Genomic DNA, 7,170 nt, shown 5'->3' on the forward strand with positions numbered 1-7,170 from the left:
ATATATTGCTTTCAGCCATTACATTTTGAAGTAACTCATTATACAGTAAAATTGTCTGAGGTACATGCAGTCCATGTTGCCAGCAAAAAAAAAAAATTAAATACATTTTTAAAAATTAGTGCTTTGGGGATTAATGCCATTCTTTATGTAAAAAAAAGAGACACTTGATTTCCCAAGTCTCTTCCTGTCTTTTTATATATAGTACAATAAAATAATGTTGTAAATCTTATGAAGTTACAGATTCAATGAGCAAATTTTATTCCATCTCCTACTGTCTTCATTTCATCCCAGAACAAGATTCAAATATAGGTCATTTGGGGCCTCTAAAATAACCTCAGTAAAATCAGGTATAATTTTTCATAACTTTTCTTCTTACAGATCATAATTTTGCACAAGTATCATAATTTTTCTTCTTACAGATACCACTTTTCTGACAATGATTTGGAGAGCACTTTATAGGCAGATTGGAACCAAAGACCATAGGTATTTACCACCTCTGTCAGCAAACTCAAAATAACAAAGCACTTAAATTTGGGGCCCTCCGATATGAAGATGTTTAGTAACATGATTTCCTTTTTTTCCTAATTGAAAGTTTAAAAAACTCTAAATTTCAATGAACATATACATATGAGACACTGAGTTTTTATATATTTTTGACATTAGTGGCTTATAAAGTGTACTTAGAGACAATTTCCCCTATATGTTTCTCTCTAGTGTTACCTTGATGTTTTTTTCTTTAAGAAAACTTCAGGTAACACATTAAATACATTATTTGTTATTACGACATTATTGTGAAATGGTATAGTTTTTATTAAATCTTTTAGTACACTAGCTATTGGATAACTTCCTGGAAAGGAAGTTCAACATGTTATCAATTCCTAATTACACTTGATTTCTGAGCTTACTAAATATTTATCCTCCTTGGGTGGTATCCCAAAACTACTAGCCAGTCATATGACTTGAGATCCAAAGCTGTATGCATGAGAGAGGATTTGGGGAGGCATTTGGGGGAGGATGTCTCCTGAGTGCAGAGTGAGGTAACCTCACAACAAATTAGAATTCTGTTTCCTCCCAGGAGGTCTCCTTGGCTGTAGAGTGGGAAAGATGTACTCCCTAAAAAACCAATACCTCCCTCCCAAGTAATTCATGTTTATACACTGCCAAACACTGCAAAGGAACACTTGAGCTCTAAATTAAAAACAAACAAACAAAACATTCTTCTCTAGCAAATAAGGCCACATCACTTTAATAACTAGCCTCTAAATTCACATACTAAAGACAAAACATACCAGAAATTCAACTTATAACAAGATGTTACATCAGCAAAGGAGGACTGCTTTATCCATAGGAAGCTGTACACCAAGTTACAGAACAAAAACATGTCCTCTTGGATTTTGCATCAGTTTGCCTATATATAGCCTGCTTCCCATGTTCTGTGGCCCCCTACCCACCAGGGGCTCTGCCTAGAGGTACCAGGTTAGGGCTTGCTATTCTTCCCCTCCCCCGACCAACTACCAAACATCAGCTTTGAACCAACTGGCCTCAGAACAACTTGTCCAGTGCAAAAATGCCCTGCATTCTATATACCGTTTAGAAGTACTTAGATATGATTTACTTTTAAGTTTCTCATTTTCATAAACTGCTTCAGGGTTCAATCCTGTTATTATCACATTCAGAAATTAATCAGAGTTCTGTTAAAACATCTGTTTTAAATAGGAAGTTCCAAGAAACTTCCTCTCTTGATTTGGACTTGTATTCCTCTTTTGGATTCAGATCAGCTAATTAAAAATACTTCCGCTAATAGGTTCTGTCATTTGCTCTAGGAAACTTTTGAACCAGATGATATAAACTCTCTTGGGAGTTCTCAACCACCTAATAGTTTGTTTGCTTCCTTCCAGCAGATTTCCCACTCTACCATCAGCCCAAATTATCCCCTTACCTCCCCAGGATGCAGAAGTCACCAATAATCACAGTCATAACTGATAAATTCTTTTTTGGCAAGCTAATTTCTTATCTCCAGCATAGATTGCTGTTTTACAGATACAAGCGAATTTGAATTAGTTCCCATATGTAACGTTAACCATAAATAAAAACTAAGTAATGGAAAAATAGGAAAGTATTTGAGCAAAGCATGCGGAGGTTCTACTTTTTTTCTTTTTTTTTTTTTTTTACCAAAAACACCTTTATTCTTGTCTTCAAAGAAGAAGCTCTTTTCTTCTTTTTCCAGGATAATCATGATTAACTTACAAAAATGGGTACACACCTTCAAAGCACTTCCCTTTAACGGGAAACTTAGCTTTATGGGATTTAAACATTAGAAGGTGGGGGGAAAAAAATTCCATTTTCTTGTCATTAAGAGACAAAACAGAATCTAGCATAAGTCAAGGAAACTCATTCACACTTCAGGTCCTTCTCCTCCAGGAACCAGCATTGTTATATTATATCCATTTAGCAAAATCTGGTCTAATTTAGTAATCCTTCTTCCTTATGGTGTGATTTCAAACTCAGTGACATCTTCCAGTACCATATTGACAAAGTCATCAAATCCTAGAAGAGTACCAACAATTTCCTTATCACTCTTCATCACAATGTGAATTCTTGATCCTATACATTTGTCCATAAGCTCTAATGGCAGCAGCTGTGATGGGTTGGTAGTAGCGTTAGCCACCGTGGCTACGCCGGAAGTGGGTTCTACTCTTTTAAACACAGATGGTAAATACCTAGGTTGTTCTAAGTCTATGGCTAGTCACAGAATAGCATGCAAAATAACATTATGTGTGAAAACTGAGGTCACTGCACTTTTTAAATGAGGACAACAATATTCAAAATATTATTATGAGAACTTTTTCACATAGTTTCTATATAAATATCTTAGTAGCTCAAAATCATTTAGCAGTATTATTTTGACCCAGCGAGTATGAGTGTTTCAATCTATGTATGCATGTACACTTTACTCACTTGAAGTAGTTTCATCATATGAAATAATGAATAACGTACTAGGAGAAACTGAAGAACTGATTTTTTGGTCCTGGTCTTATCATTAATAAGATGGTTAGACATCTGTATGCCTCAGGGCTTTTTTTAAAAGGGTTTGTTGCTGTTTGCCTTCTTTAGTAATAGATAATTATCCTCTTGATCTCTAAGGTCTACTTCAGTTCTAACCAGTTCTGTGATGTTGCATATATGTAGCATTAGCAGAAGTAGAGAGGCCAAAAGTACTTTTACCAGATAAGTAATTAATCATTAGATCTTAGGAAAAGCATTGTAGCAGGATCTTGCAAGGTGCTTGCTAAACAATAGTGAAGCATATTATATTACGACTCTAAGGAAGAATGCCAGAATCATAAAAAATTATAGCTCCATGCTAAATCATAGGCCAAGGTAGGGTGATATGCCAAAGGTTACACAACCTTTTGGTGGTAGAAAAGAGTGTGGCTCCCGTCTCATGGTTTTCAGTTCTCTCAGGTATCTCCTTGGGTGGTATCCCAAAACTACTAGCCAGTCATATGACTTGAGATCCAAAGCTGTATGCATGAGAGAGGATTTGGGGAGGCATTTGGGGGAGGATGTCTCCTGAGTGCAGAGTGAGGCAACCTCACAACAAATTAGAATTCTGTTTCCTCCCAGGAGGTCTCCTTGGCTGTAGAGTGGGAAAGATGTACTCCCTAAAAAACCAATACCTCCCTCCCAAGTAATTCATGTTTATACACTGCCAAACACTGCAAAGGAACACTTGAGCTCTAAATTAAAAACAAACAAACAAAACATTCTTCTCTAGCAAATAAGGCCACATCACTTTAATAACTAGCCTCTAAATTCACATACTAAAGACAAAACATACCAGAAATTCAACTTATAACAAGATGTTACATCAGCAAAGGAGGACTGCTTTATCCATAGGAAGCTGTACACCAAGTTACAGAACAAAAACATGTCCTCTTGGATTTTGCATCAGTTTGCCTATATATAGCCTGCTTCCCATGTTCTGTGGCTCCCTACCCACCAGGGGCTCTGCCTAGAGGTACCAGGTTAGGGCTTGCTATTCTTCCCCTCCCCCGACCAACTACCAAACATCAGCTTTGAACCAACTGGCCTCAGAACAACTTGTCCAGTGCAAAAATGCCCTGCATTCTATATACCGTTTAGAAGTACTTAGATATGATTTACTTTTAAGTTTCTCATTTTCATAAACTGCTTCAGGGTTCAATCCTGTTATTATCACATTCAGAAATTAATCAGAGTTCTGTTAAAACATCTGTTTTAAATAGGAAGTTCCAAGAAACTTCCTCTCTTGATTTGGACTTGTATTCCTCTTTTGGATTCAGATCAGCTAATTAAAAATACTTCCGCTAATAGGTTCTGTCATTTGCTCTAGGAAACTTTTGAACCAGATGATATAAACTCTCTTGGGAGTTCTCAACCACCTAATAGTTTGTTTGCTTCCTTCCAGCAGATTTCCCACTCTACCATCAGCCCAAATTATCCCCTTACCTCCCCAGGATGCAGAAGTCACCAATAATCACAGTCATAACTGATAAATTCTTTTTTGGCAAGCTAATTTCTTATCTCCAGCATAGATTGCTGTTTTACAGATACAAGCGAATTTGAATTAGTTCCCATATGTAACGTTAACCATAAATAAAAACTAAGTAATGGAAAAATAGGAAAGTATTTGAGCAAAGCATGCGGAGGTTCTACTTTTTTTCTTTTTTTTTTTTTTTTACCAAAAACACCTTTATTCTTGTCTTCAAAGAAGAAGCTCTTTTCTTCTTTTTCCAGGATAATCATGATTAACTTACAAAAATGGGTACACACCTTCAAAGCACTTCCCTTTAACGGGAAACTTAGCTTTATGGGATTTAAACATTAGAAGGTGGGGGGAAAAAAATTCCATTTTCTTGTCATTAAGAGACAAAACAGAATCTAGCATAAGTCAAGGAAACTCATTCACACTTCAGGTCCTTCTCCTCCAGGAACCAGCATTGTTATATTATATCCATTTAGCAAAATCTGGTCTAATTTAGTAATCCTTCTTCCTTATGGTGTGATTTCAAACTCAGTGACATCTTCCAGTACCATATTGACAAAGTCATCAAATCCTAGAAGAGTACCAACAATTTCCTTATCACTCTTCATCACAATGTGAATTCTTGATCCTATACATTTGTCCATAAGCTCTAATGGCAGCAGCTGTGATGGGTTGGTAGTAGCGTTAGCCACCGTGGCTACGCCGGAAGTGGGTTCTACTCTTTTAAACACAGATGGTAAATACCTAGGTTGTTCTAAGTCTATGGCTAGTCACAGAATAGCATGCAAAATAACATTATGTGTGAAAACTGAGGTCACTGCACTTTTTAAATGAGGACAACAATATTCAAAATATTATTATGAGAACTTTTTCACATAGTTTCTATATAAATATCTTAGTAGCTCAAAATCATTTAGCAGTATTATTTTGACCCAGCGAGTATGAGTGTTTCAATCTATGTATGCATGTACACTTTACTCACTTGAAGTAGTTTCATCATATGAAATAATGAATAACGTACTAGGAGAAACTGAAGAACTGATTTTTTGGTCCTGGTCTTATCATTAATAAGATGGTTAGACATCTGTATGCCTCAGGGCTTTTTTTAAAAGGGTTTGTTGCTGTTTGCCTTCTTTAGTAATAGATAATTATCCTCTTGATCTCTAAGGTCTACTTCAGTTCTAACCAGTTCTGTGATGTTGCATATATGTAGCATTAGCAGAAGTAGAGAGGCCAAAAGTACTTTTACCAGATAAGTAATTAATCATTAGATCTTAGGAAAAGCATTGTAGCAGGATCTTGCAAGGTGCTTGCTAAACAATAGTGAAGCATATTATATTACGACTCTAAGGGAGAATGCCAGAATCATAAAAAATTATAGCTCCATGCTAAATCATAGGCCAAGGTAGGGTGATATGCCAAAGGTTACACAACCTTTTGGTGGTAGAAAAGAGTGTGGCTCCCGTCTCATGGTTTTCAGTTCTCTCAGGTATCGAGTCCATTTTTCAGTAGCCCTTCTTCTCTGGATATTCACCCTAATATCTATCCTAAATCTAAATCCTGCTTTTTGGTGGTGGTTGGTCCTTTAAAATGAGAGCCTCTAATCCTATTTTGAGGGTCCTTCATGAACTTGAAGAGCATGAGACAAACCCCTGAAACCTCGTTCTTGAAGTGCCTTTGTGTTCAGCTGGGGGAGTCGGAAAGGGTGAGGAAAGGGCCATTTGTAACTCATGCATGTACTGTGTGTTTATACTTCACAGAAAGCTCTCAGGCCCCTTTCTTCGCAGGCATGGTGGCTTCTGAGGTGAGAACTCCCCAGTCCAGGACTCCTGGCTGTTTTGCATCCATCACCTGCTGTTGTGCCTTTGGAGGGAAATAGAAGTAACTTTCACCACCCAAAAATGACAGTACCTGGACTTCCTGTAATTCTGCCACCTCATTACCTGCATGTTCTCACACAGGACTTGTTAGCTGCTTCCATGTCATTCTCACTGGTTTGTGTTGCAAAGAGAGGAATCAGAAATAGCTCTTGCTTGCCCAACTTTCTGCCATTTTTCAGCTGCTAGTTTTGTTTATCTACAGTGAGTGCCAAGCTTTCTACAGCAGTGGACAGGCCTTTAAACCCCAGGATAGATTCTGAAATAATTGTTTATCTTCCTAGAAGAGGTAATGTTCATAAAATAGTCTTTGAACAGAGGACACATCTGCCAAAAGAAAAATAGGAGAAAGGGCAATTCAGGGAGAAGGAACAAATTGAGCAAGTCAAGGAAGGGTGGCATGGCCTGACAGTCAAGCAATTATTTAAGCCTGGAGTGTGGGGATCCTGCCAAGGGAAGGGAAAGGTGCTCAGAAGAATGGAGAAGTAGAGCCCAGTCACAGAGTGCCTCAAGTACATAGCATTGTATTCTGTGAGTAATGAGGAACTTTTGGGGGGTTTTCAAATAGAGATGATTATGATATGATATGATTTGATATGATATGATATGATCAACTTGCACTTTGGAAAACTGCAAGAATGAAAAATGAATCCTAGAGTTTTGAGACTGGAGATTACAAGACCAATTAGGAGGGTATCAGAGTAACCCAGATGAAAAGTAGTTAAAACCCTCAATTTAGGCCATGGTAGGGGAAATGGAGAGGAG

The 7,170-nt window shown here is 37.3% G+C and overlaps 1 protein-coding gene and 2 pseudogenes across 1 annotated transcript in view; all 3 read right to left on the reverse strand.

Moving 5' to 3' along the window:
• Positions 1–7,170, reverse strand: part of FILIP1 (filamin A interacting protein 1) — a 205,530-nt gene that overhangs the window by 7,387 nt on the left and 190,973 nt on the right. The gene's annotated exons all lie outside the window — the stretch shown is intronic.
• LOC105528881 lies at positions 2,341–4,788 on the reverse strand (annotated as a pseudogene).
• Positions 4,893–6,260, reverse strand: LOC105528882 (annotated as a pseudogene).

The sequence above is a fragment of the Mandrillus leucophaeus genome, unplaced genomic scaffold (genome assembly GCF_000951045.1).
Source record: "Mandrillus leucophaeus isolate KB7577 unplaced genomic scaffold, Mleu.le_1.0 Scaffold738, whole genome shotgun sequence".
NCBI lineage: Eukaryota > Metazoa > Chordata > Mammalia > Primates > Cercopithecidae > Mandrillus > Mandrillus leucophaeus.